This window comes from Spermophilus citellus, assembly GCF_964194105.1.
Source record: "Spermophilus citellus genome assembly, chromosome: 17".
In the NCBI taxonomy this organism is placed as follows: domain Eukaryota; kingdom Metazoa; phylum Chordata; class Mammalia; order Rodentia; family Sciuridae; genus Spermophilus; species Spermophilus citellus.
Genome location: NC_138199.1, coordinates 38,334,582 through 38,344,373, shown reverse-complemented (window position 1 = coordinate 38,344,373; position 9,792 = coordinate 38,334,582). Strand labels below are relative to the sequence as shown.

Here is a 9,792-nt window from a genome sequence, read left to right as displayed (position 1 = left end):
TTTCAGCCAGTGAAAAAAGTATTTATTCCCTTTTTTTCCCCTCGTACTGGGGATTGAACTGAGGGCCTCAAACATGCTAGGCAAGTACTCTAAAACTCAGTTATATCCCCAGTCCAAATAACTTCTTTATCTTATTATTTTAAGGGTTTGGAAAGATGCTTGAGGCACAGCTCATACAATTATTAATCTTTAAAAACATGTTAGATAATGATATAACAACTCCAGCCCCCCCCCCCCAACTGCAAAAAGATTCTCCTTTCCTCCCTAGCTGGAAATAATAAATTCCAATGTATTATTTCACAAAATTTATTTATTTATTCTTTTTGAGGGAGGAAGAAGACTGGGGAGCCTGGGGGATTGAACACAGGGGAGGATCTACCACTGAGCTACATCCTCAGCCATTTTTATTTTTTGAGTCAGGGTCTCAGGAAGTAGGCCAGTCTCAAACTTGCAATCCTCCTGCCTTAGCCTCCCAGTCACTAGGATTACAGGTGTGCACCACTGCATCTGTCTATACTTTTTATTTTTATTGACTTCTTTCTTCACTCAAGACTGTGAGGATATTGGTTTTTGTTCATTTGTTTGTTTTTGTTTGCAGTGCTGGGGATTGAACCCAGGGCCTTGTGCATGCAAGGCAAGTACTCTACTAAGTTATATCCCCAGCCCCAAGACTATGAGGATATTAATCATCCCCCCCAAAAAGTAAAGAAAAGCACTAGCCCCAGACCTGTTAAACCAGTATGTGTAACAGGTTAAAAAAAAAAAAATTCCTAGTCATTGACTGAAAAGAAAATAATGTGTAGAGTGTTACACAGTGCACTATACCTGAACTTGCTCATGGCACTTTAGAGAAGTCAACATCAAATGAGAGTTCTCTGAGATTGGCTTTTAAAATGCCAGTTCTTTGACATTACCTAATCATTGTCTGAAGTATAAATTCATTAAGTGAAATTCCCAACTTTTCCTTCCATTTTGGGAACAATTCAATCTATGTTTGATGAATTTCTATTTGCACTGATAAAATAAAACTTCTACAACAGTAATAAACATAGATGGCTTCATAAATTAATACTTAACCTTTCCTTTAACATCTTTCATATGCCCACTTTACAATGTATGCTATGTATTCTTGGGTTCACATCAGTCCTTTTCTTATATATAAAGTAGTATTTAGAAATAAAGAAACTGAGGCAAGAGAAGTGAAAAGAGACTTGCTACTTTGTAGCAAGTAGGCACCCATCTGGACCCTGCTTAAAGTAGTCTTGCTATACTAAACAACATTTTCTTGAACAGTGCGTCCAATGGGCAGCACAGAAATCCTCAATACAGATGTCCAAAGCATCCCCATCAAGGAGCAAGAGACAAATCAAAGTACTTTTACCCACGAAGGGAAAAGAAACAGCATGTTTTTCATAAGAACTTTGGATTAGGAAAAAATAAATAAATAGAAAAAAGAACCAGAGAGAAAATCAGGGAGACAAATTTCTGAGAAGGAAGACCAAGATACTAGGTTTATTCTGCACATTAAGAGACTTCTAAAAACACTGCCTAAGAAGACTCGGAAAAGTCCTAGAGTCTTTTGATTTTAATCCTAAATCTCAAAAATATCTGAAATCATTTCTCCAATCTGTTAGGGTCCCATAAGCTTCTATAAAAATACAAGGCCTACAAGAAGTCCCCAATTTTTAGAACTTATTTCAAGCGTCCACTAGTGGCCACTTGCCCGTCTCCAAATCCAAAAATAATGTTGGCCCAGACCCGGGCAGGACCTTCACGCACATTTCCTCTGAAATCTTTAGCCTCACATCCCTTCCTACGTCCCATCTCCAACAGCTGTACTTAATCAATACAGCAAATGCGAAGGAGTAACTACAGGCACCTACATTTACTACGTTCCTCACTGAAAATCTAAAATCCTGCGAGCAGGAACTGGCAAGGGACAGCCCTCCTGGCCCGGGCTTTCACCACGATACAAAGACACAGTCGGAGCAACAGCAGCCCGTGTCTGTGCACCCCACACCTCACTCTGCCAGAGAGGAAGACTTTGAATGAAACCAGACCCAACCCTCAACATCCACTCCCACGTGGTCGTCTTCGCCCAGGCCCTCAGTCGGACTCCAGAGGGATCTGATAGGAATCAGACCACGCTGGGGCGGGAGGAGGAGAAGGCGAGCTCCAGGCTGAGGTCCCAGTCCCTTTCTAGGCTGCACGCCTCCCAGTTCCGGGGCCTAATCCCCCATCCCGAGACTCCAGACCCCCGCCCCACATGGCTGTCGGGAGGGGACCTAAAGGCCCCAAAGCTGCCGAGCTGCCCGGCACCAGGTCTGGATGGAGCCCGCGCCGCGTGCCGGCGGAGGCTGAGAAGCGGCCCCGGCCGGCCACCGCCCCTCCCCAGCCCCAGCTTCTCCAGCTCAATATCCCAGGCTCTGAGGCGGGCCTCACCTCAGGCTGGCAGCGTCCGCGGCCCGGCAATCCCGGATCCCCGCGCGGAGGCAGTGCTGGGCGGGAGGAGATGCCCGCAGCTCGGGCGATGGCTGACAGGCTCGCTGCACAGGCCGGCCGGGCACCGGGAGGGGAGGAGGGGAGGGCGGGGCTCCACAGGAGCCGCCCCGCCCCCGGACCGCCCCCTCCGCCCACCTCAGCCCATAAGCCCCATGAGGTGACTACGTCCGGGGTTACTCGAGGCCGTTCACCTCCGACCCCGCTCCGGGCTGTCGCGCGGTCCGGGAGGCTGGGGGTGGGGGGGTGCGGGAGGGGGTGATCCGCGGGCCCGAGGGCGGCGAGAGCCAATGGGAGGGCGGCGCGGGGCGGGGCGACGTGAGGCGATGCCTATGGTCCGAGTGCGGCTCTGCCATTCGGGGCCCAGAGGCGCGAGGGCGGGCCCCGCGTGGCCCCGGCGCCCCTTCGGCTCGGGCGGTTGCTGGGCCAGCCAGTCGACTCCCTCTCCTGGCAGGGAGGGAAGTGGAGGAAATGCTCCCACTTGCACCTCCCATCAAGGATAGAGCCGTCCGGGGCCGCGGAAAGTAAAGGCCTGGGACTTGCCGGTTCTGATCTCCACTTATAACGCCGGGAGTGGAGATCAGAACCGGGGCGGGCTGAAAGGGATAGGCAGTGAGCCGGCCTCGTTTGGACCTTAGAGTATTTAATCTTATCACCCTGAAGAGGTGGCTATTGTGTCCATCAATTGCACACAGGTTGGATTCCAAATTAGTGCAGACTACCTAATCCCTATTCTGGAACTTCCTTTGCTTGCTCCTCAGCCCCAAAGCAGCCTACCCCAAAGGAGTTGTAGGTGCTGAATCTTGGAGAATTGAGGGGAGACTTAGTAAAGGATGTTAAGTGAGAAGGACAGTGTTGCAAAGAACAACAGTCCTGCCTGCCCAGCAAGGAAAGTAGGTGCCAGTGAGTTCCTGATTTCTCAGAGTGTCTTCCATCCTTCACTGGGGTTATACCAAGCCTATGAGGTGAACTCAACCAACTTTTCTAGTTTTGTCAGTTAAGTTCATAGCAAGACTTTAGTTTAATAGTGGCTCTCTGTTGAAAATCAGTAGTAATTGGAAGGAGCCCCAACACAGTTCATCCTCTGAGCAAGGACACAATGAAAATTGGAGAAAATCATACTTGACAAGAATGGGGTGAATTCTAACCCCTGCCAGAAATTTAGTGAAACATCCAGACTATTTTCCCAATCCTAACACAAGAAGGCCAAGAGAGGTGCAGAGGGTGACAATTTGGTGTGAAGAAGTCCTATGCCAGAGGGTAAAAATCAAATATGGTGGAGGGGCTGGGACTGTAGCTCAGTGGTAGAGCATTTGCCTTGCATGTGTGAGGTACTGGATTCGATCTTCAGCACCACATAAAAATAAATAAATAAAGATATTGTACCAACTACAACTAAAAAAAAATTTTTAAAAATCAAATAGGGGGGCTAAGGATGTGGCTCAAGCGGTACCGCGCTCGCCTGGCATGCCTGCGGCCCTGGTTCAATCCTCAGCACCACATACCAACAAAGATGTTGTGTCCGCCGAAAAATAAAAAATATAATTCTCTCTCTCTTAAAAAAAAATCAAATAGGGTGGAAATATATACCTCAGGTTAAGTTCTTAGATGGAAGCTGAGGCAGGAAGATTGGTCAATAAAGAACAAAATCTAGAGGGCTGGGGATGTGGCTCAAGCCATAGCGCGCTCACCTGGCATGCGTGCGGCCCGGGTTCGATCCTCAGCACCACATACAAAGGTGTTATGTCCGCCCCAAACTAAAATAAATAAATAAATATTTAAAAAAAGAACAAAATGTAGGATCCCTCATGCTTCTCTAGGAGTTTACCCTCCCGCTTTTGAAATACTAGGGATTGGACACATAGTTTGGGAAAAAGATATGGATTTTACAAAACGATAACCCATATTTTACAGCAACTGTGTCATTATGATAAATGGCAGTTGGACAAATGTGGAACACTCAAAACTTGAAAAAAAGGAAAAGGATAATTGCCCAAGACATCCTGGTTTAACAAGATATTTGATTTAACTGACTAAAATCAACATTAGCTGGGAACAGGCAGACTTTGCCTGTGGATAACAGTACTCTTCAAAGCTGGCAGGAAGAAGTGACTCCGGAAAGACAAATCTTGAGATTGTCTCTTTGATTTTTCTTTTGCCTTTCCTAAACCCTGTGAAGGCTGCCTTTCCATGGGATTCTAAGATTTACCTGCAAAAAACTGTTCTTTTAAGAATCTTCATCATGTCCTGCTTTTGACCTCACTGGGTATTTAAAGTTATTGAGCTCTCTAAAAAACTAGCCAAGGACACTTAAAAAAAAAATAGAATCTTTGTGAGGAAACTGCCTCTAAAACCCTCTCATATAGAGACAGCTTTGACTTCAGGGTACATTCTTCTTCCAGAATGTTGTTAACTGTGGTTAAAATGCAATAGGAAAACTATTTTCTTAATGTGATGTAATAGGCACAGCCACTGCCTGCTGTATTCTGGCTGGACTCCATGTACACTCTAACTTAAGAAATATACCTATGCAGGGAGAAAAATAAATTAGCCAAGGATGGGCCTAATAAAAGAGCTACAGAGAAAGAAAATAAAGGTTGAATTGGGATACTCCAGACCACTTACAGAAGATCTAGCTGCTATCACCAAATGTTAAAGCAACTGAGCTGAAAATAAGCAAAGAGCTATGCTTGCAGACAGAGTACTAGAATTTCAACCCTTAAGTTTTGTGTTATTTGTTACATGCCAAAACCTGCCCTTCCCTACCATAGGTTTTTCAGAAGTGCTTCATAAATTCTTGCTACATAAGACATTATGTCTGTAAAGAGGTGGAGGAGAGCCAAAGGAGATAACTTCCTACACAAGACTAGCAGGTGGAAAAGAAGCGGGGGGGGGGGGTGAGTGATTTCTAAAAGCTAAAACTATAAAGGTCTATTATGGGCTGAATTGTATCCCAAAATTCCTACGTTGAACTCCTAATGTCCAGTACTTCAAAATATGAGTATATTTGGAAATAGGGCCTTTAAAGATGAAATTAAATGAAAGCAAGGTCATTAGGGTAGACCCTAATAAAATGTGACTGGTGTCCTTATAAGGAGATTAAGACACAGGCACACACAGAAGATCCTGTAAAGACAAAGAAGATGGCCATCTACAAACCAAGGAGAAAAGACTCAAAAGACACTTTGCCAATACCTTGATCTTGGACTTCTAGCTTCCAGAAATTAATTTCTCCTATTTAAGCCATTTCTGTTGTTTCTTGTGATGTATTTTGTGATAGCAGCCCTACAAAAACTAATAAAAGGTCCCAAATATCAAATGGCCCCCAAGGTTTTCAAGAAAGTTGTATAAAGGTATCAGAGATTTATCTTGAGCATCCTAGCTACTTTTCAACTTTAAAGTTGGTCTATTTCCCTACTGTGGGAAAAATCAGAATAAGTTTGAGAGATCCTTCCTTGTTTTTTAGATGGTTACAATCCACTCAGTAAGACAAAACTAACGCACTAAAACAGACTGTCTATGTCTCACTCCTTACATGATAGCCATGTGAATTTGTAAAAGCCAGAGATGAGAGAGGATAAATTTGTCACTGTCCAGGCATCTCCATTTGTCACTTTAGTGTCAATTCTACTTTAAGACAGTGTTTCTCTGGGCTGGGGATGTGGCTCAAGTGGTAGCGCGCTCGCCTGGCATGCGTGCTGCCCAGGTTCGATCCTCAGCACCACATACAAAGATGTTGTGTCTGCCGAGAACTAAAAAATAAATATTAAAAAATTCTCTCTCTCTCTTTAAAAAAAAAAAAAGACAGTGTTTCTCAAAGTGTTCCACCTAAAACAGAAACACTAGGGAGCTTGTTAAAATAGGTGCTGGGTTTGATCCCCAGCACTGGGGCAGGCTGGGGGGGGGAGGGCGGTGCAAATTCTCAGTCCATTTGCAGACTTTTTTTTTAAGCACCCCTGGTAATTGTTCACCCTGACATTTGAGAATACTAGTTTAAGATTTAGCATTATTGGGCTGGGGATGTGGCTCAAGTGGTAGCGCGCTCGCCTGGCATGCGTGCGGCCCGGGTTCGAACCTCAGCACCACATACAAACAAAGATGTTGTGTTCGCCCGCTGAGAACTAAAATAAATAAATAAATATTAAAAAAAAAGATTTAGCATTATTATTTCACCATTTGTTGCAAGAATGTCTTGTTGAACAACAATGCCTCCTACACTGCTATTTCCAAAATGGGAAAGTCTATCAGGTCAGGTTTGAGTTGAATCAAGAGAAGAGAGAAAATTTCCCTTAATAGAAAATGGACATAAAGAGTTCCCTTGGCCTGGTGGCTGTCTGACCATGGTTCCAAATTTCACAGGGTAGCAAGGTCAGAGATTGGCTTTTTTGTTAAGATAAAGAAATTATTGGGATATTATTTCCCACTGACCCCCAATATTCATATATTAATCTGGCTTTTACCACTTGCTATGCTTATACTTCTCCTCCTGCCTCAGCCTCTGGAGCACTGGAATTACTGATGCACATCATCATGCCTAGCCCTAGCCCCTTTTAAATTTTATTTTTTCCCACATTTTTTACTGGTGCATTACAGTTGTACATATTGATGGAATTTATTATTACATATTCATACATGCACACAATATGACAATATAATCTTACAAGTATCACTCCCCAGCACTTCCTAAATTTTAATTTGATATAGGTAATAGCTAAATTGTTGAGACTGGCCTCAAACTTGTGATCCTCCTGCTTTAACCTCCTAAATTGCTGAGTTACAGGTGTATACTACCACATCTGGCTCTTCTCTAAATTCTTATAGCAGTATGGTTACTACCACATAACTCAGCATTTTAGGCTATAATTTTGTGTATGTATATTTTTTTAGCGCTCCGTTTTTTTGTTTGTTTGTTTGGTTTTTTTTGGTTTTTTTTTTTTTTTTTTTTTTTTTTTGTACCAGGGATTGAATTCAAGGGCACTCAATCACTGAGCCACATACCACATAAATAAAATATTTTGTATTTTATTTAGAGACAGGGTCTTATTGAGTTTCTTAGCACCTTGCTGTTGCTGAGGTTGGCTTTGAACTTGTGATCCTCCTGTCTCAGCCTCCTGAGCCACTGGGATTATAGGCCTGTGCCACCACACCCAACTTCCATATAAATTTTAACAAGCTGAAAAGCAGAGAGCATTTCTTACAGTTTAGCACTCCCCCCCTCACAAATAGCTTTTATTAGAGTAGGAGTGGATATAGGTATTAGTAAGTGCTTCATTGACTGAAATAAAGATTAGGTCTGTATCAGAGAGGTCATTCTGCTCCGGATGCCTTTACCTTCATGTTGCCTCTGGGAGGCAAAGCCTCCAGTAGGATACTTGGCTACTTTAAAGATGGTGGGATTCATCAAGAAAGTGAGTGCCTTGCCAAGAATTGTGGCTCCAGTTGTGAGATAAAAAGAAAAAAATACAAAGGCCTTATCTGAACACTGAGTCCCTTGCTTTGTCAACCATTCAGGTCTGTCCAGAGTTAAAAACCTGAAGGAACTTCACACCATAAGGTCAGAAAATGTCCTCAGGGAGCCACTTTATAAGTCTGCTCCTGATGATGAAAGATAGGATTGCATAATGAAGGACAGTGTTTATATTGGAGCCTGCCCATGATGTTTTCACATGTACACCAGGCTGTTCACAGGGGTACTTGGGCTTTCACATGGCATTTCACCTCGGTCTCCCCACTTTATTATCCAATCCTAAACACTTCTATTCCCTTAGTTACCCTTTGGACAGTCACCAAATCCTTCCTCCCTCCCTCCCTCCCTCCCTCCTTCCCTTCCTTCCTTCCTTCTCCACACCGCCCCCCCAAACCCACCAGTACTATGGATTGAACCCAGGGGCACTCTACCACTGAACTATATCCCCAGATCCCCAGCCCTTTATATTTTCATGATAGGGTCTTGCTAGATAGAGCTTGAAGTCTTCCTGCCTCAGCCTCCAAGTAACTGGGATTACAAGCATGCACCACCATGTCCTGCTAATAATCTAAGTCTTATATACCTCACAACAAAATACCTGGAAAAAAAGAAAAAACCTAGGAGAAAGTTTTTTTTTTTTTTTAAACGAACCCTGTATCTATGAGCAGTCACTCTTTTTTTTTTAATATTTATTTTTTTAGTTTTCAGCGGGCACAACATCTTTGTTTGTATGTGGTGCTGAGGATCGAACCCTGGCCGCACACAAGCCAGGCGAGCGTGCTACCGCTTGAGCCACATCCCCAGCCAGGAGAAAGTTTTAATGGCCTTTTCTTTTTCTCTATTCCCCCGCCCCACACCACCCCCAACACACACACCTTTTTCTCCCCCAGTACTGGGGACTGAATCCATGGCATAGTGCATGCAAAACAAGTGCTACACAACTAAGCTATACCCATGGTCTTATTTTTATTTATTTATTTGTTTGTTTATTTGTTTATTTATTTATTTTTGGTACTGAGGATTGAAACCAGGGTTGTTTTACCACTGAGCTACATCCCCAGCCCTTTTAAATTTCTTATTTTGAGACAGATCTCAGCAAGTTGCTTAGGGACTTACTAAATTACTGAGGTTGGCCTGGAACTTAGAACCCTCCTGCCTCAACCTCCCAAGTCACTGGGACTATAGGCATGTAGCCCGCACCTGGATTCCCTTTTTATTTTTTATTTTGAGACAAGGTATTGCTAAATTGTTCAATCTGGCTTCGGACTTGTGGTTTTCTTGCCTCAGTCTCCCCAGTAACCTAGGATAAGAGGCGTGTGCCATCATGCCTGGTGCCTTTTTCTTTAAAGGCAGGAAAATGTATAGGATGACTCATTTAGTTCTTGCCTGCTCCTGGATTCTGACATTTTATTTGCTCAGCTTTACAATCTACTCAGCTCTGACTTTACTCTTCTCCACACCTATGGAGGCCCTCCTGTTCAGTTTACTTTCTGCTCCTGTCCTTACCTTCTCTTCAGATTTCCAGTATCTCTGTTACTCCTGTATCAGACTCCAGTTTTTCCTGCTGCATGGTTAGGCCTCCACTTGCCTTCCTTAATATCCTCATTCCCCATTGTTATTATATGTGAAACAAATAATAAAATGTAACATTAATCATTTTATCATCAAGGAAAATTGAGCCATTATCTTTTTTATTCTTTCAGTCTTAAAATTTTGCTATATCATATCTTGAAGCAAAAGATTTCACAGTGTCCCCCTTTTAAAAAAAATCTATCCATCTATCTACCCATCTACCTACCTACCTACTTTATTTTGTGGTACTAGGG

General features: G+C 43.5%; 1 protein-coding gene across 8 annotated transcripts in view; it reads right to left on the bottom strand.

Annotated features, from left to right (window-relative positions):
- ACACA (acetyl-CoA carboxylase alpha) overlaps positions 1 to 9,792 on the bottom strand; it is a 276,021-nt gene that overhangs the window by 226,533 nt on the left and 39,696 nt on the right. For 3 of the 8 annotated variants that reach the window (XM_081270867.1, XM_081270868.1, XM_081270869.1), the window contains exon 1: positions 2,443 to 2,650. The exons of 4 other annotated variants lie outside the window; for them this stretch is intronic. The gene's annotated coding sequence lies outside the window, so the exon portion shown is untranslated. Of the gene's footprint in view, positions 1 to 2,442; positions 2,651 to 9,792 lie in introns of those variants that run through there. One more of the 8 variants, XM_081270870.1, reaches the window with a different exon arrangement.